Source organism: Lynx canadensis, chromosome D4, assembly GCF_007474595.2.
Source record: "Lynx canadensis isolate LIC74 chromosome D4, mLynCan4.pri.v2, whole genome shotgun sequence".
NCBI lineage: Eukaryota > Metazoa > Chordata > Mammalia > Carnivora > Felidae > Lynx > Lynx canadensis.
The window spans coordinates 51,184,460-51,212,459 of NC_044315.2; positions in this window are offsets into that span (position 1 = coordinate 51,184,460).

A 28,000-nucleotide genomic window follows, 5' to 3' on the forward strand; every position below is an offset into this window, starting at 1 on the left:
TAAATCAATTTAAAAAAGAGTGAACGTGTGTACAATCATATATACAATGACCACATCCACTATTCAGAATGTATCAAATGGTAACTTTTTTTTTAAAGTTTACTTATTTATTTTGAGAGAGAGAGAAGAAGAAGTGGGGGAGAGGGAGAGAGGGGGGCAGGGAGAGAGAGAATCCCAAGCAGGTTCTGCACTGTCAGCACAGAGCCTGATGTGGGGCTTGAACTCAAAAACCATGAGATCATGACTTAAGTCAAGGTTGACGCTTAACCAACTGAACCACCAGGCACCCCTCAAATGGTAATTTTTAAGTTTTTTTCATTTGGGAACATAGTAATTTCTAAAATGGGAATTATACTTGGTCACAATAGCAAACATAATAAGGAGAGTCCTCTCTATTAGGTAAAAAGAAAGACTAATGGAATTAAAAACTATCTGAATTAGAAGGGATTTTAAAGTCTTCTAGGCAAAGATAAATTCCATTTCACTCTTTTGTTTTGTTTTGTTTTGTCCCCCAGCCATGCTTAAATCCTACCAGGAATATTGACATCACCAGTTACTAACAAAGGTCATGGCGTTTCCAATATACCTACAGTAATATTTCAATCATTACTTCTTGGATGTAAATGTAACAGGACTTGTCTCTGCAACATAGGAAACTTCTATCCACGAAATCTCACTATAGTAGTATCTGAAAGAAAAATCTGGGCACATAGTCCTTTCTGTGTTCTTAATAATACTCATTTAGGTTTCAAATGCTTTAAATCAGACTAAAGAGTTGTCTTTTATTCCCTACCAGGTGAAAAACACATCTAGAAAAAAATAATAACCTGCCTTAAGATTAGATGACAGCATGTTACTCAAGCAAAGAACCATGCAATTGCCCAGAGATGGTAATTATAGACTGCAATACAGACAATTAGTATTTGCTAAGCAATGGGAAATTTCATATGTTAAGCTGTCATAACAGTAGGTTTTATTATTAGGAGATGCTGTAGTTTAATGGGCAAACTTTGGACTTGTGTTAAAAGGTCATAAATTAATTTTGTAATTGACAACCATCTTGCTTGTGATTACAGACAAGGTATCTAATTACTTTGCTCCATCATCTGTTGAAATACAAATACTCATATTTTTAAAGGACAGTTTAAATTATATGTACAATAAACCCATTTATGCTAAGATACCAAGCAAAAATTAGAAAACAAAATATCCATCTGCATATCACTTTGGTAGGACCTTACTTTTAGGGTTATTCAGTCTTTCTGGGCTTTTTTTTTCTTTTCCTTAAAATGGAAGCAACAATAGTACTTCACCTCCTTGAGATGTTATGAAGAATAACTCACATAAGATAATGCTTATAAATCACTGAGGAATGTACTTGTTATCTAAAAATGCTTGGTGAATATTACTTCTGTGACTGGTATTTACTATTTAAAATGCCCTACAATGGACGAAACTTTTTCTAATGTTTAGGATAACTGTCAAGGTAAACCATGGGTTCTGAGAGCACTTGTTGGGAGGAGCACTGGGTATTAGGTGTAAGTGATGAAACACTAAATTCTATTCCTGAAAACAATACTGCACTATATGTTAACTAACTAGGATTTAAATAAATAAAAAAGCAAAGGGAAAACAAGAAAAAATAGGCCATGAAATTGTCCTCAAAATAAAGGTATAAGGATACAAATGACTCATTAGAATATATGAAGTTTGTATTTACCTAAGAGTATTTTACAATTGATTGTGAGAAGCAAGGCTTTTCTCTAAAGTCTCATTTGTTCTCTGTGGTCTCTTAACAGATCTTCCAAATAGTAGCACTAGTTTGAAATTCCCTGAAAACTATAAATAATGTAGGCTCATGGAAAAAATTAAAAGGGTGCAATTACCTGTCTATTCTGATGAGAGGTACTAACTGAATACAAAGGCATCTACACATAAAAAATATTATATTTCAATAAGAAAACAACCTTAAAGCACATTATTTTAAAGTTTACTTATTTATTTTGAGGGGTGGAGGGAGAGAGAGAGAAGGTGGGGAGGGGCAGAGACAGAGGAGAGAGAGAATCCCAAGGAGGCTCTTCACTGTTAGCACAGAGCCCGAGGTGGGGGTCAAACTCATGAACCATGAGATTATGGCCTGAGCTGAAATCAATAGTTGATGCTTAACTGATTGAGCCATCCAGGTGCTCCCTAAAACACATTTTTAAAAACATACTATAGAGTCATAAAGGCAAATGGGATTTGAAAAGACACATAGCACGAGCTTTTGTTTCAGGCTTGAAACATTTCTGTAATATTATTGATAGCTAGTCACTCAGGCCATGTTTATATACCATCAGTGACTGGAAACATCACTTTCCAAATCATCTCAAGCTAAAGTTGGGCAAAAGAGGAGCCATGGCCATAGAAGAAGCACAGGTTTTTGGAGTGGGATACACTGGGTTTATATTCTGGTTTAGCCATGTATGATGAGTGTCCTCAATAAAAACAGTGGTACTAAGTCTCAAGACTCCTCATACGTAACATGTAGGGGATGGTCTCTACCTCTGGTAGCTTTCTGAGTTAACTTGTCTAGGCCAGTTATTGAATTAAACACTAAGCCAGGTGTTGCTGTGAAGGTATCTTGTAGATGTGGCTAACAGCCATGAAGATTTCTTGGGGAAGAAGAAGCTCTGTCTCAGGAGCGCCTATGTTGCTCAGTTGGTTAAAACTCTGACTTTGGCTCAGGGCATGAACTCACAGTTTGGGAGTTTGAGCCCCACATTGGGCTCTCTGCTCTCAGCACAGAGCCCACTTGGGAAAATCTGTCCCCCTCTCTCTGTCCCTTCCCTGCACAAGCATGTTCTGCTTCTCAAAAATAAATAAAAACACTTCAAAAAAGAAGCTGTGCCTCAAGACTGTAGTCAACTCCTGCTGAGTTTCTGGTCTACCCTGCCCTGCAGGTTTTGAACTGGTCTGACACCATTACTTATGTCTCTCTTTTGTGTACTTTCAAAGGATGGATGGATGGATGGATGGATGGAAGGATGGATAGATAGATAGATGTTTAAAATTTTTCTATGCGGGGCGCCTGGGTGGCGCAGTCGGTTAAGCGTCCGACTTCAGCCAGGTCACGATCTCACGGTCCGTGAGTTCGAGCCCCGCGTCAGGCTCTGGGCTGATGGCTCAGAGCCTGGAGCCTGTTTCTGATTCTGTGTCTCCCTCTCTCTCTGCCCCTCCCCCGTTCATGCTCTGTCTCTCTCTGTCCCAAAAATAAATAAACGTTGAAAAAAAAAAATTAAAAAAAAAAAATTTAAAAAAATAAAAAATAAAAAAAAAATTTTTTCTATGCAATGATAAATTCCATCTCATTTTTTTCCCATCAGGAATAATGACACCACAAGTTTCTAACAAAGCTCACAGCATTTCATTGTGTTCACAACAATATTTGAATTGTTACTATCATTACCATGTATTATATATGAATATATTATTTAATGCATTTAATATAAAATTAGAGATATACAAACTTATACAATGTATAAATAGGATATATAATAATATCCTATTGGCTTTGTTTCTCTGGAGAACACTGACTGACAGACTACCTCATAGGAATCCATCTTCTGGAAATAAAAAGGCACTCAATAAATCTGACTCCTCATGGCCCCTTTCCAAACATTCTCTGAAAATGGTTTTCCTGTAGCCTCTTCTGCTAGTCAAAGTTCTACCAGAGTAAGTGTAGTGAATAACCCTAGACTGGATATGGTATTGGTACTATAAATAATATCACTAGGACAATTGACAAATTCAATATGGGCTATAGCTTGAAGTATTGCCCTTAATAAATACAGTGTATTTATAAAAGAGAATATTCTTGTTTTTAGGAAATATGCACTCAAGTAATTAAAGGGTACAGAAGCATGACATATACAACCTACTCTCAAATGGTTCTAGAAAAAGATGAATGTATGGAGAATTATAAAGCAAATGTGGCCAAACTATAACAATTGTTGATTCTCAGTAAAGAAAACATGTAAATGCCCTGCACTATTCTTTCAAGTTTTCTGTGTGTTTAAGATTATTTTAAAATAAAAAGTATAAAAAAGAGGCAAGTGGAAAAGGGAAGTAAAATGGTACAAATGGACCCAAAACAAAGCCTTGGTCTTGTTAGCACCTTTCTCAGAGCACCTGACCTAGTTTGTGTTCTCTGGCAGTACTCTTTGCTTAAGCTTTAAGGCGTTAGACCATCAGACTTATTGATAATCTTGTGCCTTACAAACTGATCCCATAGTCACAAAGTGGGAAAAGGGTTTGGCATCTGACATAATCTGACTGAAGCTTGAAGATGGAAAAACACAGTCATTCTTCCATCACTGGCTTATATTTCCATGTTTGGCTGACTTAGTCGTAGTTTTAAAACTTAATGTAGTTTAATAACATTTAAACACAGTCTGTTTTTTCTTCAACTTTCTCAGGATTTATGTATCATTTCAAAATCCCTCCTAAGTTAAAGCTTGCTAAAATGAGGCACCAAGACAGTCCAACAGGCCCCATTTGACAAAACACCCCAAGAGCACCATTTACTTTGGGGCATTGTAAGGAAGTTGTCAGCACATTACTTGAATAGTAAAATGTTTCACAGAGAATGAACTTTACTCAGATGATTACTACCAAAAAGTTATAACTTCCGGATGAAACTTCTCACCATTTTCTCTGATGCAACTAATTGTGACCCACCTAAAGGAAATAAAAAGCCATGCAGATCCTGCTGTTTTCAGAGCGAATGAGCCTCAAAATTCCCAGATTGCTCTCAGAACTCAGCTTCCTAGAAAATGTACATTTGGTTAGATACCCTATCATTTCAAGTCCAAAGAACATAGAAGTGTTTCTCTTTTCTCTTCTCCACCTCAGAGTTCTTGTTGCGTGTACATCTCATGGGTTCTCTCTTCCATTTTCTTGACATCTGGATGTCTGTGGCCTCTTGATCCACAGGCAATCGAACCAGAAAATCAAAACTCAAACCAGGTTCAGCTCATTGCTCTCTGCCTCTTCAGAGATCACAAGGACTTAGGTAAGAATGTCTGTAACTGCCTGTGAACCTTCCCCTGACTCAGTCATTCCTGTCCCTTGTTCCCTGAGTAAGCCCTGACCATTATTAATGCCCACCTCAAAGTAGCACATATATCATCATCCTGCAGCACAGGACAGCCATAAACATCTTAAAATAATGTACTAACTGTGCTCCTTTGCACATCTATCTTGGGCAAACCTATCACCAGAGTACAGAAAAAAATGTTAAAGAATTGTGTCACTCATGTTTTCAGAGTAAAGAGAGGAACTGAAGAATGGGTTCTTCCAGATTTCGAGATGGTGGGAAAAGTCCTGTTGATGTAGAGTGGGCGAGACTTCATAACTGCACCTTTTCTGCTACAGCAAAGTTACAGATTGCCTCAGTTTGTATTTCAGAGTTAAGATGCTTCATAAATCTCTGTTCTTTTTGTTTTTGTTGTTCTTGATGAAGCATTTAACTCCATTAGTGTAATAGCCATTTTCTCCTTTGAAATCTTCTTGTTTCACTTGATCAATCCTATACATGACTGCCTAATTGATCTTCCCTCATTTTATTCTTTAGCTTAAAAACTAATAAAACTCCCAAATCTTTACATCAAGAATGAATTTCAGACTCTCTTATCCAGGCTTTAAAGTTCTTTGGAATTTGCTACAACCCCCCTTTTCAATAACTTTCCTCCAATAACTTTCTTTCACGCTGGCTTTCCACATCAATCCAGACAAACTGGGTCATGTATTGTCCTCTAAATACACCTTGTTCTCCTCCACCTGTGGGCTCCTGTGGGCAATCTCCAGCCTACAGTGCCATCTTAACCCTGATCTGACAAGATTCCACCAATCCTTTAGGTCTGGTTTCAATGTTTCCTCTTTTATGAGTCCTTAATGATTACCTCAGACACAAACTCTTCCTATTCTGTATTTCTGAAGTAGTTCTCATATGGCTAAATAACCCGTACTTCCACTGTGAACTCCAGGAGGTCTCAGTTTCCTTCCAGGATATGGAGTCTAGTGCAGTGTCTAAGAGCACAGGCTCTAAACCCAGATAACACAAGCTCAATTCTTGCCTCCTCCATTTCCTGGCTTATGATCTAAGCAAATTACTTACTAATCTTCCCTAGCCTCACTTTTCTCATTTATAAAATGGGGATTTAAAGAAGTTCTCCTTTTACACAAGGATTAAATGTGTTAATACATAAAAAACACTTAGACTAATGCCTTACAACACAGTATCTACTATGTGAGTATCTGCCAATATTGGTGTTATTTCTGCACATCCCTACACACATACAAATGCAATAGTGCTTTGCATATAAGGATTCTAAAAATATAGGTCAACAAATATCAGACTAATCCAGGCAGCTTATGGAGATGTGCTCTTGATTTTCTACAGTCATTCATCTCATGCACTGACAAAATTGGGGGAACTGATTTTTAAGAGGAAGATGTTTGGTTAAACACTTCTTTGGCTAAAACTAAATACAATTTTAAACTAAATTATAAAACAAAATCTGTGAAGTTATTGGAGATAAAGAATGAACAATCTTATAAATTAGATACTCAAAGTCCTGTAGGAAAGCTTGGTGACATAACTCTAGAACAGAGTTGGCATGACACAGCTAAGAAGATAAAATATCACCTTCCAGGTTTTTAGGTTCTCACATTTGTTGAGCTGAGTGATTTCATAAGAAAGTCAATGTGTGGGAAACCAGGGGTCCTAGATTTTATTTCTGACTTGTCAGAGAGTCCATTTTGAGTATAAGAAGATTCTCCACATGGCCTAAAATAAAACCGTGGTGATATTTTTTCCAAGGAATTTTTTCTGATTTATAAAATAATGTATATCTAATTGACAAAAGGCTATAAAGTTAAATCACATTATTATATTTTATTTATTTTTTTATTTTATTTTTTTTTTTTAATTTTTTTTTCAACGTTTATTTATTTTTGGGACAGAGAGAGACAGAGCATGAACGGGGGAGGGGCAGAGAGAGAGGGAGACACAGAATCGGAAACAGGCTCCAGGCTCTGAGCCATCAGCCCAGAGCCTGATGCGGGGCTCGAACTCACCGACCGCGAGATCGTGACCTGGCTGAAGTCGGACGCTTAACCGACTGCGCCACCCAGGCGCCCCACATTATTATATTTTAAATCAACTGCCTTTCCCAAAAGAATTAAAAGCACATCAGATCAGGACTACATAACCACTGAACATGGTTTTCCACCTGTCAAAGTGGAATTACAATACACTCTTTAGGCAAGACATGTCAATACCTGGAAAATCACTTATCCCTGATTACTACATTCTCTAGTTATACATCATCTACATGGAGGGATCATTTTGAATCCAAGGCTTAGTGTACAAGTCCTGAGTGATTTTCTCCATTTATCTTTCTCATCTCATCCCTTCCTCATCCACAGCCCCAAGTCATGAGCACACACAAGTACTGGCATTTCCCAGAATGCACCCTGTTCTTCCCAGCCCCTCTATGTCTGCACATGTAGCACCTCTTTTCCCCTCCTGGCATGGCAAACTTCCATACATCCTTTAAATTATAGTCCCTATGTCACCATTTGCTCCTTTCTAGATTTGTCTGAGCATGGTTAAACATCTCCATCTCTTGTGTTTCTGTAGTGCCATAATCACACCTCCATTATTTTGCTATTACAATCACTTATTCATGTATCTACTACATGATTGAACCGTGAAGGCCCAGAGGACTGTGATGCAGATCAATTCATCTGTTGGTCTATTGTATCCAGTATGAAGTAGGTCCTCAAAAAATACTATTTCAACGAGTGCATGGATGAATTTCTATCTCTTTCTTAATGGAGCATTCAGCTTTCTGTCCATGTAAATCTCCTACAGATTCAACATATCTTACTTTTATATAAACCAAATCTGTTTTAATTTTCATTTAAAATGTCATGTTTGTCACCGACATCCATTTATACTTTTCAGAACACTTTCTTCATTCATTCCAAATTCTCCCCCAAATTACTTAGGGGTTTTAAGGACAAAGTGACTGCTCTCATGCCTAATATAGGATCTCACATTTGACAGCAAAGTAAGTATTCTGAATTTCAGAACCAGGATTTTTATCAATAATTCCTCCCCCGTGCCCATCCTTTAATCACAGAGTATTTGTATATGTACACAGTCCACTGTGCTGGCGTATTGTCTTTTCCCCAGTTTCATTAGTATAGCCATTCACTGATCCATTCACCAATCCATCCATCCATGCAGCCGACGATTCCTGTTAAGCACTTATTGCCTATCAGGCACTGAGCTCAGGCCTGGAGATACAGTGATTAAAAAGACTTGCCCTCACAGAGCACCCAGTCCACAGAGCAAGCCAAATAACAACCACCACCACCACAAGAGATAACACGCGTTCAGTTCTAGACAACAGTGCAAAATACAAAGGATGGAATGCAGGAAAGCACGGATTCTCTGATACTTCGTAAAGACAGATTTGAAATACCTCAAATGCCATACCTGTAAGGATCCGAGGATACCCTGATGTCCCCCCAGTTCATCCTCTCCACTGACTTTAGCAGAGGAACAGGAACCACATCCTAACCTCTCCAAGGAATCTCTCAGTGGCTCTCAATTACAGTCAGGAAGCACTTTATTTGAAACCCACAGAGCCCTTTCCCCCTCAGCTAGCCTGTGGGGTGATGAAAACATGGGAGCCGAGCCTATCAGTGCTCATATCAAGCAGCTGAAAAAGTTGTAGCCCATGAGTCATGGCTCTTTTCATGTGTTTCCAGATCTGTGGGAGGAGAGGCCTTTGGCTGGCAGCACTGGCAATCTAGCACCTATGATCATCACTGGGTGGGGGGCAGGGGAGAGAAAGATGCTAGAGCCACCAGGAGAGCTACATAACCCTCCCACCTCCCTAAAGTGTGCATATCCCCACTGCCACCACCAGACCATGCCTCAAAATAGTGTGAGAGCCAAAACCCACATTTTCAAAAAAAGGGACAAATAAATTAAGCTTCTCCCACCCACCTCCCTTATGTGCAGCTAAGGAAAATCAAATGAAATAAACAAGCAAATTAGCAGCTGGTAGGTGAGCTTCAGATCATGCATATGTTTTGAAGGCTCTGCCAAAGGGCTCTTCCTGAATTGGATTTGTTCTGTTGGGAAGATAATAATTAGTGATCATACTACTAATATTAAGGCCTAACATCTATTGAAAGCTTACTGTGTACCAGACACCAAGCTTACAATTTACATGCATATTCTATTTAACTGTTAGAAACTTCATGAGCTATGACTGTAATCCAGACTTTACAGATGAGGAATTTAAGGCTCAGAAGGTCCTAACCCATTTGCCACGGTTCACACAGGTAGCAGGTCCCCGAGTGGATCCCATGCCCATTAATGTCTGAAACCTGATGCTATTACACAATATACTTTCTTAAACAGGAAGGAAAATATTCAAGTAAGATCATTAAAGCATTGGCATTTTTCCCTATCATCAATTATTAAGCAACCTATAAATTCATGTGATTTACATTTCAGCAGCAAAGTCCTCTTGGCCCCTTGCTCTGTATTGGTAAGAAACAGTAAAAAGAAAATACTTAGGACTTGAGTTGATCACAGGGGGAAAAATAATTTTTCTCCATTGTTCCTAGTTTCTTTAGGGAATGTTTCAGCCAAATTACTACCTTTATAGACACATATTTACAAATGCCTTTTATCTAGCAAGGCATTGGCTTTATATTATTATTTAGCATAATTTAGAAGGAATTTTCATATTTAGAAAGGAACAAATATTTTTAGTGTCTGTCATCTGCAGTCTAGAAGGTTCCCAATAAAGAAAAACATAGCTCCTGGGGCGTCTGGGTGGCTCACTTGGTTAGGCACTCACTTCAGCTCAGGTCATGATCTCATGGTTCATGGGTTCGAGTCCTGCATTGGGCTCTGTGCTGACAGCTCAGAGCCTGGATCCTGCTTTGGATTTTGTGTCTTTGTCTCTCTCTGCCCCTCCCTCACTTGTGCTCATCTCTCAAAATTAAACGTTAATTTTTTTTTTTAAAAGACATAGCTCTTTATTTTTTTTTCAATATATGAAATTTATTGTCAAATTGGTTTCCATACAACACCCAGTGCTCATCCCAAAAGGTGCCCTCCTCAATACCCATTACCCACCCTCCCCTCCCTCCCACCCCCCATCAACCCTCAGTTTGTTCTCAGTAAGACATAGCTCTTTAAATAAGAAGTGAGAAATCTGGTATTTTCATTTAACAGTTATTAGTTAGGGCACCTGGGTGGCTCAGTCATTTGAGCATCTGACTCTTGATTTCGGCTCAGGTTGTGATCTTCCAGGTTGTGAAATCAACCTGTGGGCTCTGCACTGACAGTAAGGAGCCTCTCTCTGCCCCTCTCCAGCTCTCACTCTCAAAATAAATAAACATTAAAAACAAGTTATTACTCTTCCTCAGAGATCACACAGAACTTGTAAATAGCGTATCTGTAGAATATTGAAGATGCCTGGATAGAAGGAGATTTAAATAGCTTTAACCATTTTTTAATTTAAACTGGAAACCTCCCAGAAACCAGCCCTCTAAAAAGATCACAGAGTTTTCAGGTGGGGTAAGAAACAGACCTAGAAAAATCCCTCCCATGGAACTCTGAATGCTGAAGAAGAAAGCAAAACATGGCTGTATCCATTCTGATGCCTTCAGTATCTGGGGCAGTTGGAGAGAAGAGAGGGGTCTCCAACGAAGCCCCTGAAGGCTTTTTACTCAGGGAGCCCTTCAACTGTCCTCCACCTATAAAATCCCAACCTGGCTTCAACTTGGAGAGTTACCTGGTCTTTAGGTGCTTCTGATGCACATCAGCTTATTAAAGGCTTTAACCTCTTTGGGGGGTCACTTGAATTAGTTTCTTTTGACATCATTAATTATATGCCTCTCTGCATTAGAATTTAAGCTTCTTATTAGTCCTTATCACTAGGATCCATCTTTCTGGTTCTCCACCATCACTAGAACTTAGAATAATGCCTCTCTCATGGTAGGCACTCAACAAATATTTGTGGGCTGACTTTTATTTTAAAAGGGAAATAACTCCTTCCTAACAACCTATACAATTGGTTCTTGCAGATCATGTGAGCTACCACTTGTACTCTGGCTCCTTGGAAAAGAATGTTTATTCCAAACGTCCTAGTTATCTTGCTCTTGAATGCAGCCCCAGTAAATGAAGCTTCTTATAATTCTATTTACACTGATTTTATGGCCTTAACTATCAGTTAATCCTGTCAGAGGATAAAGCATAGTGGTCCTTTTGTATAGACAAATGAAACAGGGCTAAAATTAACCACACTTGAAAAAGGAAGCCACAAAAACTATACAGAATATTCCATTCAGGGAAAATGGTCACTTAATATTTTTTGCTAACCAAGCCCTTAATAGTGAGCACTATTTGAAAAGCTCTCAAATACCCTGGAGCCCAGGAAAGTCAGGAAAGGACTGCACAAAAAATTCCAAGCTACCAATCAGAGGAAGGAGGCCATCAGATTGAATTCTGTCATATTATGTCCATTTTGCTTTGTTCCTTACTATTTCATTTAATTAACTCCTTCTGCATAAAAGGAGGTTAGGATTGTGGAAGAATTGTTACTATGACTTTGGGTAAGCAAGGGTCCCATTGGTACAAAAAGGGAGGAAACGCTTTAATCCCTTAGTAGGAGCTATAGCTAAATGAATGTTTCCTGGCATTGATATTTAGAAAGTAAGCCTGACAGAATCTCTGTGATCTTCTGACATGACAACGTTTACACTTTTATGGACCAACAGGAGGACAGAACTAATTTCTTTAGCAAATGCTCCAGGCACAGTTATTATCTCCCTACCTGGAGAGCAATGGACAAAAGGAACTTGATCTTCCTCCAAATGCTAAGTCCCATTTGATGGCAAACAGACTGAGCAGGGGCCAGACTTGAGCTACAGAGAATAGTTAAGAGACCATTGTATCAATCCAGGAGCAGAGAGGATGGGGAAAATTGGACATATTTGAGAGCTAAAGTGGATTTAGAATTAATATTTACTGTAGATGATGGTATATATGAATATATTCTTTAGAATTCATGTTATTGCATTACATCAGTGACCAAAGCATAAAAACATTAGTTCTAACGATATTTGTCAAAATTATGTTTCTAAGACACTAATTTATTTTCAGCCATTCTCTCCTCTGTTCCACCGCTGCCCCTTATGCAAACCTCTATTGTATTATTCTAAGTTCCATTTGTAAGAGTACAGTTACAAGAGTAACTAAGGTCTTTTTATGAGGATTTTCTTTTTTTCCGGAAATTTGAAAATGCATGACTAATGTTTGGGTTACAGTGACATCCAGATATATTTGATAGCACATTTTAATTTTTCACTGAATCCATAAATAACTTGGAAAACTTCCTCCATTATAAATTAGAAGAAAACCACATGCATAATGCTAACTGAACTGCGCATATTGCAGATTTTTCTTCATTTGTCTCTTAAAATTGGATTTATCTCCCAATTATTTCAAATTTCCAAGACAAATTCACATACAATTTTATTAAAATGCAGTTTCTGTGGGCTACTTTTGCTAGGTCAAACACATTCACTCAGTTAAGATGAAGTGCGATTAAACCAGTTTTACATGAAGCAGTAGGAATGGTAGCAGAGTAGCTTGCTCCCTCAAAGATGGCACCCTCTTGCAACACCCAACATGGTATGTTATTTCTCTCTTCCAACCAACTTTAAGATGTTGCATTTACCACTGTCATCTTTCCTCAACAGTAGCTCATGTCCTTAGTGGTGCTCAAGTATATTCACAGCAGTTTTAACAGGGTCTTGGGAATGAATTAAGTTTGTTGCTCATAGGCATTTAGAGTAGATAGAAGGTTTATCCTCCTTCAGCTGTAGAGAAAGCTTTTACCGATTTCCTGTCATTGTGGGCATCTTCATTTCTGGACCCAAGTCATGTCTATTTTCAGTTCAGAATGCTGGTCTTGTCTCCTCTGAAGTCCATTTTCTAGATAGAGCAAGTCAAGACTACTCGTTCCCCACCCATGTCAGTCCTCTGTGACTTCAGTCTCTTCTGTCTTCAACACTTCTTATGCTTGCCTCATCCTCCTTTATAAAACCTATTTCCTTTCTCCCATATGATCTCCTTTAATTCTTAAACTCTGCCCCTAAGTTATTCAGGGCACAAGAAATACCACACACATGATCTCTTCTAGCATTAACATGCCAAGGCAAACCACTCAAGTCAGATTCATCACAAGGCACTAAAATTTAAAAAAAAAAAAAAAATCAAGGCCTGTGACTTTAAAAAATGTCAGTTAAAGTGAATATCAAAAAATGTCAGGTGAAGTGAAAAGAAGGGATTTTAAGAAGTGAGAGACCCACCATTCATGTTTTTTCTGTGTATAGTATGGAATCACTATTATCCAAAGATATAGAACAGAGTGGGAAAAATTCAATGCTGACTTGATGCTATGGAGATCAGGGTGTGGAGCAGAGTACAGTTAGAAGAGGGTGGCAATGGTATATGAACTACACATATCTGCTCTTGATTCCTGGCTCCTGGCTCAACTGTTAATGTGTCACGTTGGGCAAATTATTTAAACTTTATAAGCTTTAATTTTGATTTACATAAAACAAACATAATAATACTTCCTCATAGAGCTTTTGAAAATGAAAGATAAGTGAAGTGCTCACTGCATGGCTCGAGTCAGAGGGATTTTACTATCAAAAATTCTGAAATCTTCGTATCAGGAACCTACTATTTTTGGATTTTTAATGTGATGCAGCTCCAGGCTTCTTTAATTTTGGCACTTATTTCCATTTTTTTAAGTTTATTTATTTATTTTGAGAGTGAGACAGAGAGAGAGCAAGCAGGGGAGGGGCAGATAGAGAGGGAGAGAGAATCCCAAACAGGCTCTATGCTGTCAGCATGGAGCCTGACACGGGGCTCAATCTCACAAACTGTGAGATCATGACCTGAGCTGAAACCAAGAGTTGGGATGCTTAACCGACTGAGCCACCCAGGTGAACTCCGTGATATCCATTTCTAATGTAGTTGTCTACCATCCTTTTAATGCACCCACAGCTATAGTCACAGTGGTATGTTCACGGTTTCCCATACAGACCACAAATACTTCTTTGTCTTTGCTCATCTTCATTTTCAGTACCACCTCTCCCCGCTATCTTCCTCTCTCCTTATACACCTAGATCCTGCCTCATGAAGCTTTCCCAGATTGCACCGTGGCTCAGTCAACTCACCTTTCTCAAAATACTTATTCGGTATGTAACATGCCATTTGCCCATATCCTCTCTTGGGTCTTGCCCTAGGTATTTTGAGATATCACTGAAGGGAATCAACATGGACTCAAAAATATGAATAGTCACTACTACCCTTTCCTTCTTCGTCGGTAACACTGATATTTCAGTTAGGTGCTGCTACCTTCACTGAGCACTGATGTCTCTGCGTGACACCGGGGATACTTCCAGACCCTACCTGTTTGAGTACTATTAATTAGCTGAGTAGCCAGCTCCTTGTTTGGGTAGTCAGTGATTAGCCAGTGATTAGTGTTTGAGCAGCCAGTGGAACCCTCCAGTTCCTCAAATGGACACTATTCCTTAGGCGAAGTGGGAGACAATGCCTCCGTTCCATTTGCTATCATCTATTAAATGATAAAAACTTGGTATCCATGACCTTATAGATGTAAGAGTAATATCTCATGAATATTAACATATTACAGAGGAATTTCAGCTCTATGTCACAGTTCTTTATTTCTCTTTAAAATTCTCATATGACTCATTTGTGAACGGAAATGCTATGTTGGGGACAAATTCAACCAGCTCATCACATCACTCTGCCCCTCTGATGACTAAGACTTGCTTATTAGGTCAGGTTTGTCTACTCATTCTCTTCGTTTAGATTTTTTCTTCTTGGAAGCCCCTCAGTCCCCAGCTCTGGAAGCTGCCCCCAAGGAATCTCAGGTTTTCCCAAATACGAATCTTCTAAATGGATGTAGCTTAGGCATAATCACAGAATACACTATCTTCATATCATTTATGCTGTCCATTTTACCCTTAATCATTTACTCCTTCAAGTCATAATTTAGTCTTTTATGTGTTTTTTGTCTTATCTCTCCATCTGGATTGTAAGTTCCCTTGGGACAATGAAGGGAGTATCACAAGATCTGAGAAGGAAAACACTATGTTACGACATTGTAGATATTAATAAATATTTTCTGAGTGATTTTGGGGGAAATGTTAAATGAAGCAATAGACAGAATGGCAAAGAATGGACATCTGAAGATGATATGAAAAGTGTGCAGGCAGTGCTCATTAGTTCAGCAAACATTTATTGGGGAGGTACTAAATATTCATCACTTGGGTAGTTACACCAGGGACAAAAGGAGATCTCAGTCTAACAAAGGTATTCAGTATGTTCAAAGGTATATCTTTTTTTTTTTCTTTCATGACTGTAACAAATATAAACTTAGGGTAGTATGGGAATGAAGGCATGCAAAGAAACCCAAGAATGTTAAAAGGTTATGAATTTCATTTCTTACCAATAAACACAGTGTACTACTTATGAAGTTATTAGATCACCTAAGGATCATCTTTGTGTGATTTCCTTTATGTATAGCTACTACTTGGAAGTTTGTTTCAATGAAGACAACATCCCTCTGCAGAAGTACAGGGTTCAGAGCAGAAGTAAAGCACCTTCAAGTTGTTTAGATGTCATGGTGATCTGAATGGTTGGTCTTTATATATCCAGTAGTAAATACATTTGGTGCTCTCCAATTAAAGAACTGGGTCGTTCTCTCTGCAGGCAATTCTAAGTGGGTAAAGGCAATGTGCCAGGCCAGTGCCCAGTTTTCTGTAGTGACTTTTCTATTGGATAAGTGCAAAATGTGTGTTTTTCCTAACAGTCACATGGCAAGTGCCTAAATCTTCCCTAGAATAGTCAGACCTTGAATTGACTCACATTTAAATATTAAAACCCAGTGATTGTTTTGTCTATAACAAATAACCCTTATATCCCTTTTTCCTAACCACATAAGATAAACAATATAACATATATCCTACAAAATTATTTAAAATGGTCCTTTTAAAGAATTTCATTCAAATACAAAATATCTGCTGACCTGCAAACTCTGAAAAGTAGCTGTTTTAATTTTGTTTTAAACAGGAAGAGTTACTGAAAATGAAGGTAGGTGGGATGTGAATGCATGGGCAGAACAGGGTGAAATTTACAAATACCTAGCACACACTATAAATGTCACTCTTTGCGAGTAGGAAGATAATTTTATTTTAAAACATTAGAATAGAGTGTGCAATTTGGAAATGCTGGCAAGGAATTTTACTTTTTCTTTTTTTTTTTAACACACTTAATTATTGTTGACAGAGACAGACAGAACATGAGCCGGGGAGGGGCAGAGAGAGAGGGAAACACAGCACCTGAAGCAGGCTCCAGGCTCTGAGCTGTCAGCACAGAGCCCGACGAGGGGCTCGAACCCATGAACCACGAGATCATGACCTGAGCCTAAATCTGACACTTAACCGACTGAGCCACCCAGGCGCCCCTAGGAATTTGACTTCTAATTTTTTTAATGTAATATTCAAATTTGAATGTCAGTCTAATTGATTACTAAACTAAATAAGAGAGTGCATATCCTTTTGTTTTGACCAAAGCCTCAACTGGCTATTAAAATATATCCACTGTGATAAAATGTCATGTGCCTATTCATTCTTTCATCCATTCATTAATTCACTTATTCATAAATACCTATTAAGGGACTGTTAGGTGTCAGGCTTTTTTTTTTTTTTTTTTTTTTTTTTTTTTAATTTTTCCCTTATCATCACTTCTTTTTGTCAGGACTTATTTTAGGGGTAAATATTCCTACAATAGGTAAGAACCAGTTCTGGGCCTTAAAATGTTTTTAATCTGGTGGGAAAGGGAAATAGAGATGTGGACACTAATACAGAGTCCTAATCAGCTAATACAGTGGGAAGTGAAATCACAAATAGCAGTGTGTTTGTTACTAACTGAATTATACTATCCTAAGGCAGATCTGGCATATATTTACATTCATCTTTATGCACTTGGAATTACTTGATTCTCATTTGTAACAGATTTGTTTCCAAGTCTAAATTGCAAATACCTCCCTGATATATTCAAACCTTAGCTACTGGGTTTCTGCATTTGAAAGATTCCTGTTTGAACCCATGACTGTGTCCAGATAGGAAAGAAAATGCCTTGTGGAAAAGGCAAGCTGAATTTGCTATTGATATTTATAATCCAAGCATTTGAGGAAACTTCTATGTCCGGTCCCTGAGTTCCACTTAAATTACACCCGTGATTACATTTCACAAAGGATGCCAGATACAGAGGCCAGCCACACACTCGCCTAGGTAGAAGATGATTACACTTGGCAACTCGAAAGGTACTTAATGCAGTTACCTTCTCATTCATTAGAGAACACAGTTTGAAACAGGAAGGTTATTTCCAAGATATGAGTCCCTTCAGTAGTAAATGCATCCGATTGACTAGAATGAGTTATGGGACATATCACCTAAGGGTGAGACAACTACAGCTTGTGGGTGAATGATATGCAGAATTTAGGACAAATGAGATCACACTATAGTTTACCATTCTTTTCAGGACAGGTATTTTTTTCTCTTTTTTGGAAGTTCTCCAAATTATATCTTTTAGAAGCTTCTGGCTTAAGAATTCCCTTGGATGAAAGATCAGTTGGAGAAAATACTACCCATTCCGCTGATGAAGCATGTTTTCATTCTGCTGCAGGCTCATCCAGGAAACAAAATGTTACTTTTTTAATAAAAATTATCATAAATTAGCTTAAACATTATACTGTAATAACTGTACTCTTTTGGCTTACATCATATCAGATTTGATAAATGAATTTATATCAACTACATACAGGAGATATTCAGAAGTAGGGTAGGAGACTTTCTACTAGATGATATTTACAAAGCTTTAGAGCCTAACTAAATTCCAGTAACATAGACTCATAAAAAGGTATTTAAGCTCTTAAAATTTTTCTATCAGTATTAGTTTTCCATGTACTTTGAATTGTTTATATAAATACTAACATTTTCATGAAATCACATTTTCGAGTTACATTTAAATACCATCTGAAATATTTCCAGTGCTGCAGATAGAATTTTTGTTTTTAATCCTGATAATTTACATCATATCTGGCAGCCCACAACACTTTTACTAAACATTCTAGAACACACTGTTCTTTTCAACCATCCCATAAAGGCATTTTGGCTAAGCAAAGGCATAGAAGAGAGTAAGGTTGGATTACCAGTCATCGAAACTGACAAAAAATTAAGTGACCTAGTCCTAATGTGATTGAGAAGAAAAGGCGTATGTTCATTTATACATGCCAGCTCTGTGGGATACAATCATTCTGGGAAAACAGGAATAAGTTAGAATTGATCTCTGCCTTAGAGGACTCACATTGTGGTTACAGAAGCAGATGTAATGGAAGTATGGAGAAGGAAAAGTATGGAGAAGTATGGTAAGGGGTTGAGAAGGACAAATAATAGCTAGATATGCATGACAGATGGTAACAAGCACTGTGTAGTAACACTAAGAACCGAATAAAGTGCATGCATATGAATGTCTCAAGAGGCAAAAAGAGACACATTGAGAAATAGCGCTTTATCCTCAAGGTATGGAAATGACATGTTGCTATTTGCTCTCAGCTGTAGGTTTGAATGGATGGAAGACAAAACCAAAGATAAGGAAAGGTGAAAAGACTTCTGTAGCCAAGCATTTTTTAAAACCAAAGACAATTCTTAATCTTTGAGACTCAGTTCTGGATCCACCTCCTTCATAAAGCTTCCCTGAGACCTCTAGCCTCCCAGGACTTTTTCTTCCTCTGAATCTGTTGTTTCTGTCACCTATCCAAGTTCCTGCCTGACACTTACAGTACTGTCTTTTTTTCTTTTTTGCTAGTGTTACATATCTGTGTTGCTTGGCACAGGCATCATAAACTCCTTCAGGGTAAAGTTAATATTTAAGAGTAGCGACGGTCTTTAATCTATGTGGAAGTGAAAGCAGACAGAAATGGAGACTGTTTCCTATGGCCTTGTGCCCCTGCAAAAAAGGCTCTCAGCAAATGTTTCCTAATGATGGTGCTAATGATGTAGCCTAACACGAACTGGCTTTGGCTTCATAATTAGGGCTGCATTTTGAATGTGTAAAATGTAGCTGTGTATGTAGAATTCTCCTACCAAGAATATGAAAGTGAGGTTACCCTCTGAAGAGTAATTCCCTGCTAAAAGGAACTCTATCTATAAGGGTCGCCTTAAAATTACAATGTCTCTCTGGTTAAAAACAAGGAGATGGAGAACAGTGTCAAGACTTGGCTGATATGAAAAAGAAAGTTATAACCTCATATCTAGAGTAACATATCTAGAGAAGGGATATACTAGAGGTGATGGTATGTTTGGATCAAAACACGGGAAATCCCAAAGAGGGGAAAATGTTAGCATGCTCATAGGTTGGGAGGAGAGAAAAAAAGAGGGAAGAGTATGTGCGTATGGGGCAGGCAGGGGGGAGAGGTAGAAGAAGAGGAAGAAGAAGAAAGAGGAAGAGGAGGGGGAAAGGGAGGGAGAAGGAAAAAGGAAGAAGAGGGAAGGAGGAAGGAGAGCAAAAAAGAGAGGAAAAGAAATGGGAGGGAAAAAAAAAAAAGAATAAGAATGTGACAGGCCAAAACCTCTGTACTTAACATCAGAGTTGTAATCTTGTGGGAAAAGATGGTTCAAGATCATTCATATTCCTCTAATCAACAATCCTCCATTTATTCAGGAAGGGAGTGGCAATTGTTGCAGGCAAACCTAAACCTTTTCTTTTTGAGCCAGTCCTTATCATAAATTACTACACCAGCAAAATGCAATTGGCTGCAAAACCCTTTGTATATGGAACATACACCTCCAGATCAGTGTTCCACAAAAGCACGCTGGAAAGTGATGTTAAATCACTCTGGTGCTCTCTGTTAGGGGAAAGAAATGCTACATAGATAAAAGACAATACATTACTCAAATTATTTTTAAAGTTTACTTATTTTGAGAGAGAGACAGAGAGACAGAGAGAGAAACAGAGAGAGGCAGAGAGAGGGAGAGAGAACCCCAAGCAGACTCTGCTGTTAGCATGGAGCCTGACATGGGACTTGAACTCACAAACTGTGAGATCATGATCCAAGCTGATTAAGAGTCAGATGCTTAACCGACAGAGCCACCCAGTCGCCCTTCTCAAATTATTTTAATTGTGGCCATTTATGTAGGTATTCAAAAAATTGTAGGTACATAAATTGTGGCATTTATGCCAAGAGTTATTTATGAAGTCTATGTAAATTCTCTGTTGAAAAGAGGAAACCAGTTTGTTAACTGGTATCATTAGCAGCAAACATGTGGTCAGAATCAGGGCCCATCATAATGGCCCTGCCCTGAATAATGGCCCAGGACTAGCACTAATGGGCCCTCCATAAAAAAGAGATACTCTACCTCTTAAGCAACTTTCAAATTCATGGAAAAGCAATATGCACACATATGCAAGAAAAAAATTACAAAATATAAAAATACATAGTACAGCAAATGTACTCGCATATATAATGGCATAAAGATTGGAACAGTAGTCTCAGGAACTGAAAAATAGGATAATAATATAATGGAATACACACAGGTTTTAGACAAAGGAGATCTTGGGAGATCTTTCCCTCACACATACGAGCTGTGTGAGCTTGGAAAAGTAACTAACCTTTCCAAGTCCCGGTTTCTTCATCTTGAATATGTGTATAACTGTGTCTATATTTCAGGGTTATTGATATAAAAGACTTACATTGATCCCAATATTCAATTGAGGGTGGGTACCATTATTATTTCATTCCTACTGTCCTGTTGGATGCAGTAGAAAGAGACATGATATAACCAGGTGTTGGTTATCATATTTCTGCAGAAGAGACTTTGTAAAGATTGACTTCAGCAGTATCTTAATTTCATGCTAAATCTTATCCTTAAAATAAATAACTCCCTTCTAATGAAATGTTCCCCGTGCTCACTCAGGGATTTCTTGCCACTCAGTTCAAACTCATCACACACATGCTATCGAGCTGGTAACCCCTGGCATGATTCTGCTTCTTGACTGCCCAATCAACTGCACAGCCCATCACTTCAGCTACTTCCAAACCACGGTGCATCCCTGAATCTCTCTCCTCTCCACCAATGGCTTCCTCTGCCCCTCACCAAGGGCAGCAGTGAGCTGCCAGGGCAAGATGAGCATCTTTGTGGACCTGGCTCTTTGCAGAAACTCACAGTCCAATCCTAGAAAGTCCTTCGCCAAAGCCTGGAATCCTTTATTTACCTCAGAGTGATTCATTTTCAACAGACCCTCCCTCGGTTTTCTAGTCTACTTGTCTTCCCTCACATCTCAGCTGATTTATCTAGATTCTGCCATTTGTTGACAAGAATAGGGCCACCCAAAACCAACAGTCTATGAAGCACAGGCCAGAAATTCATGGAATTGTCTCTAATTTATCCCCGTTCTTCTCCTATATGGTTTTAGGTGGCATGTTGTGAAATTAATCATGACAGTTAATTTTTAAAGTATTGTTTTACCACGTTAAAAGTAGTTTTAATCCTAAATTTTCATTTTAAAATTAATAACAGTATTTTTGTGTAAAATACATGTAACAAAAGGAAAGGTTAAAGGCATAATTACATATATACTGCTTGATTAATGTCAGGGACCTCTAAAGACAGTATCTATGAGTATATGTTAAAGTAGTATTTCCATATTAGAGAATTATGTCAACAGATCAGGATGATTTGTTTGCTACTGTCAGATATATGTTAATGTTTCCTTTAGTGGCTTTCAATGTGTTTTATTGATTCTAAAGACTATAATTTGGTATGAAAAACCATTCTGGTCATATTTGGTTTTAAAGAAAATGCTATTCACCTCAATATCAAGGCACCCAGCAATGTGATTATAATATAACCAATAACGGATTGGGCCTTATCTTAAAGTCATAACACTAACCACAATACACAGACTTGCCATCATCCTAAGAAGGAAGTTGTTGCTATAGAGAGATTAGACCCAAGATCTCCTCAAAGAGCCTGAAGAAGAGAAGTGCTTATATAGGAAAATGACAATTAAAACTAGCACCACAACAACTAACAGTAATTGAGTGCTTATGAGGTGTGTAAATGGTAAGCATTTTACATATCATTTACTTCTAGGGACTAAGGATAAAATATTCTGACATTTCGCTGAAACAAATGAACTTCTAGGTAGAACTGCTACATCTATAGACTATTAGTAGTAATAATAACAATAGACTATTAGTGGTAATAATAATAATAATAATAATAAATATCAGTAACTTTTATATATCAGTAATTTATAAATCAGTATATCAGTAATTTATAAATAGATATATTTTTATATATATCACTTATTTATAATGTGTCAGATATTCTGCTGAGTGTTTTATATGTGTGATCTCACTTAATCTTCACAATTATACATGGGACAGCTACTACTACGTGCGTGTTACCAGTTGGGAATCAAAGTTCTTGGATGATAAATGACTTACCCAAGGTCATATAATTTGTAAGTGTCAGAGTTTGGATTCAAATCCAGGCTTTACTTAAAGACAGGGCCTTTAATTGAGATAGTATATTCACAACCACAATTTTCTATAACCTGTCTTCTTGAAATATGAAAGGGTAGCTTGCTAGGATAGCAGTAGTCTAGTGACTTCTACCCAGAGAAATTCACACCCAATAGCATGGAAACAGGGAAAGCCTTACTTCTTTCTTCCAAACATTTGGGATCTATAAAAATAAAAATTCAAAATTTGTGACTGTAAAATAGAACCATACTTTACTTATAAAAGCAACAAGGCATTTAATAATTTTTTTCTTGATCCTTTATTTTATATTAAATCATTCATATGCATAAAAAATTTTTGTCATCATATGATTTAAAAAAAAAAATCTTTGGCTCAGGTCATGATCTCATAGTTCGTGAGTTCAAGCCCCATGTCAGGCTCTCTGTGCAGAGTCCTCTTCGGATCCTGTCTCCTTCTCTCTCCCCTTCCCCGCTTGCACATGTGCACTCTCTCTCAAAAATAAACTTAAAAAAAATCTTTCACTAAATAATGGCAGTACTGCAAGCTATAAGATGCCTTTGATCTAACACTGGGCAAGATGAACCAAATGCTAGCTGGCCTCACTAAGAAGAGAGCAATTGTATTTCCTGCTGTTAACACAGAAGTTATGAATTTGATCTCAAGCACAATTTTTGATATTCATTCATTCACTCATCAGATATGTTTATTGAAAATGAATGTGTCCCTGAAATTAAGGTCTTAAGAGAAGAAAGACAAAGACGTTGGTCTCACAAATATTACATTATAGTGAATCATATCTACATTTCCTTAGGTATGCATATTTTGAAAGAAATTCTTGGATTTTTCCCAGACTACAAGAGAAGTTCACTGAAAATAGATGATTCAGTCATACAAAATGTACTGAATTTGGTGTACTACTGGGGAGCCTTCAACAATGGTAATTTTCAACAAAATAATTGGGGTGAAAGCTGGGCTGTGAGTTAGGAGTTTCCTATAGCAGAAGTGTGAATGCACCCCGCTCATTAGAGGACTATGTCAAGGAAGGTTGGGCTGAAGTTCACCATCATTCAATTTGTGTCTTCTTCAGGCTCCCTACCCCGGTTATTTTCCACAGCTTTAAAGTGTTCCCTATCATTTTGGCCAAATGTGCACAGTGCTGGAAAGGACATACTTTCAGCAGAATTATTTAATTAGGTTTAAGTAAGCATTACATGCCAAGTAGGGTAGCTTTGCTTTCTGGCCATAAAAATGTGCCTGCGATGCACGCTGCGTTCCCAAGGAGTGAAACAGTGATTGATAGGATGATAAAACAATGAAGGGAAGGATAAAGCCTGAGAGATAAAAGTCTCAAAAGGGAAATAAAGTAGGGTAGCAGCTGCCCCCATCTTAATTGAGGCATAAATTTCAGGAACAGGATCTGAGGTTTAATTTCAAGCACATACTGGGAGAGAGTTGTGAGTGTGTGTGTGTGTGTGTTACCCGTGTAGATGATGGAAAACATGTACGTTAACTTTTCATCCTTTGTATTAAGAGTTTTCAAACCACTTATAAAAAAGGAGAAAGTTGCAAATGTAGAAGTTTCTGGATTATCACTGAGAGATACTCATTTAGTCTGAATCAGTGATGAGTAGGACCTGTTCCAGGCACTGGTGACGCAGCACTAGAAATGACACATTTATGCACTCATAGAACTGTATACTCTGAGTTTACCATTTGTCTCTGCACATACCTTCCTTGCCCCTAGGCATCCCATGCTGTGTCTTTAAGCACAGATTCAATTACATCAGGTCCATATGATAACACCGTAGCTGTGCACGCCAAACACTCCAGTCCAGCCCCTACCTATATCCTCCATCTCTTCCTGTATGTCTCCCTACTTTCCAGGGGCAAGTCTCCCATTCTCCAAAGGCAACATATATTTTTACATCATGGTGGCTTTTCCATACTGTTCCCTGAACTTAGAATGCTGTTACACCTATTTCCCATCAATTAAAATTCTCCCTACTTTTTTTGTTTATTTATTTTTATGAGAGAGACAGACAGACAGAGAGACAGAGAGAGCACATGAGCAGGAGAGGGGGAGAGAGAATCCCAAGTAGGCTCCCCGTTGTTAGCACAGGGTCCCATGAGGGGCTCGATTCCATGAACCCTGAGATCATTACCTGAGCTGAAATCAAGAGTCAGAAGCTTAACCGACTGAAACACCTGAGTGCCCTTCTCCCTACTTTTTAGCGATGCAGCTGAAATGCCTCTTAAGCCTCAAGACCTTTGAATACTCCTATCAGTTACAACAGTCCTTCATCTTAGTTTCTGGAGAATTCTGTTTGAAATACATCATCAAACTTTTTAGTTCATTTCACCCAAAGTTGAGCTGTTTACATGGCTGTTCACCCTGCTAGATGAATTCAGGGCAAGGAAGGTTGTTAATTTGTTACTGGCCACACACTGCTTTACATCCTGTTGACATTCAAAAACTGAATTGTAAATAAATAGGTAGCTAAAAGTATTTAAGATTCCTACAAGACTTTTTATGATGAAATCAGTTGCCTCGCTAAGTTCTCCTGGTTTTTAGAAGACCTCAAAATAAGAATAGTTGCACAGGTAAGAATGTCCATTGCTCTCTGCAGAAAGTAAGGGACACATGGCATACATGGGTGCTGTGTAAATGTTTTCGTGAATCATGCTGGAGACTGCATATCCCATGACATGGGGCATGCTGTTATCAGAAGCGCTTCTGAAAACCTCACCTTTTATATTTTGTCTTTCTTGCTTAATATTGCTTCTCCATACAAACATACAACAATGTAATCCTGAGCTAGGCAAACCTTTACTTTTAAAATGAGTTAAGAAAGAAAAATTGCTTTTAAGCTAAGGAACAGTACAAATTGTTATGGCTTTGTTATAAACTTGTGAGAAGCAGAATTGGGAAGCCTTGACACTCTTAACTTTATGGAGGAGCTAACATGCATCCCTATAAAAAACACAACTACCATCGTTACAACAGAGAACAAAAATGAATTTAAAACTAATATAAGCTATAAAACTATAATGTATAAATTTTCTGTTCCTTTTTAAAGAGTTAACCTTTCACTGGGAAAATACATGAATTCACTGTCAAATCTTTTATGTGCTTGGGGCCCTTCTACAATATATGCTTTTATACAGAACAGTAGAGTGCACTATCTCTGTACCTCCTAATCAATAGGATTCACTTTCAAAAGGTTGACTGAAGAGAAAAGAAGTTATGTTTCTTGGATCAAAAGCGCTTGTACACTTTTTCTATATTGCTAACTTACAAAGTTCAGAAAGGTATTCTAAAGAACAAAAATGCTGATCTCACAGTACAGGAGAACTCTTCCTTGTGACAAGATTAAAGAAGTGCTAGTAATTGCATTATCACATGAGGCCCTTCAAAACTGGTTTCATTTTATCCTTCTTTTTGTCTTTTTCTTCTAAGTCTGCTGTTTTAACATGGAACCCAATTTTGTTGAAAATAGAGAAATAAGCACAATCAGGATGGAATTTATTTTGGACTCAGATATTAAGACTTAAACATTAAGAATATGTAAATCTGGGGCACGTGGCTGGCTCAGTCCACTAAGCATCTGACTTCTCTCTGACCACTCACGGTTTGTGGGTTTCAGTCCTGCATCGGGCTCTGTGCAAAAGCTCAGAACCTGGAACCTGCTTCAGATTCTGTGTTTCCCTCTCTCTCTGCCCCTCCCCTGCTTTTGCTCTCTCTCTCTCTCTCTCTCTCTCTCTCTCTCAAAAATAAATAAATAAATAAATAAATAAATAAATAAATAAAACAGGTAAATCTATCATGAAGCTTTCTTGTTATAATCGTTTGCTTCATTCTAATGCTACAAAGCACGGAAGCAGGTTGAGGTATAGTCCCTTTTATTTACAGACTAGCAGAACTCTTGTAAGTGTGCACAACTCCCCCTTGCCACTAAGCACGACAATTGTCCACAACTCAGTTTATCAGTAAGGATTTCTGCCATGAGTCTGGTCATCTATACTACTTCTAATAAATTTGAAATCTGTGAGTATTTTGAGTTTTTCTCTCTTGATATCATCACAGACAAATAAGTTATTATGGGATTGGGAAGGCTTATTTATTATACTTTATTTTTTTTTAAATTTTTTTTTTCAACGTTTATTTATTTTTGGGACAGAGAGAGACAGAGCATGAACGGGGGAGGGGCAGAGAGAGAGGGAGACACAGAATCGGAAACAGGCTCCAGGCTCTGAGCCATCAGCCCAGAGCCCGACGCGGGGCTCGAACTCACGGACCGCGAGATCGTGACCTGGCTGAAGTCGGACGCTTAACCGATTGCACCACCCAGGCGCCCCTGTTATACTTTAAAGAATCAATTATTTTCAGTCACTTCAGAAGTTCTCTTTTATATCCAAATAATTATCTTAGGCTATAATTTATTTATTGATGACTGAGTTCTACCTACTTTATTTTCAGAAAGTAAGAAAGCTGTATTGGTTTAAATAGTTCAAGTGACTTAGAATAATCTCCCTCCTTTTTTCTCAATTAATGCATTTTACTTATATTTTCTGTTTCTATAATTGAACTTAAAGAAAATCATGCTTTGGGATGCCTAAAATTCAAAGAATCTGAAAAAGCTTTGATGGTCTTAAAGTCAGAGCACAAGAATGACTCCTGCTTCTCCCAGGTAATTGTTGATAACAGATTTAAATTATATTATGGAGGAGGCAGACAGTTAAGGAGAGAGATAAGAAGGTCTGACAAACTATAGGTAATGGTTGAGAAGAGTTTCCAGAATGCAATAGATAAAAGTAGCAAAAAGAATACTTGAATAAAAGCGTAACATTTTAAAATCTAAGAGCCACAATAATAATGAAGGATGTCATTGTATCGCCATTTTAAATAATACTTACATGAACCGAAATTGGAGTGATAAATACTTACAAAGAAATAAACGGCAGAATAATGGTATAATCTTCTAAATTAGAGTAACCCTGAGGCATATTTATAAGATCATATGCTATAAACCGACACTCACATTTCGATATCGTGTATAGTACAACAACTTAACAGCAACACTTTTCCTACAACACCTTCAAAAGTACAACTGCTTATTCCATTATAGTTCAGAGTAGTTACTTAAAGAGGAATTCTCCTTAGCTTGCAATTTTGGGCTATTGCATCCATAGTATCTTGGGTCTGCTTTATATGTGTCTTAAAATAACTCCTTTCTCCTCTTGAGAAAAAATGGACTCAATTATTACTCTAT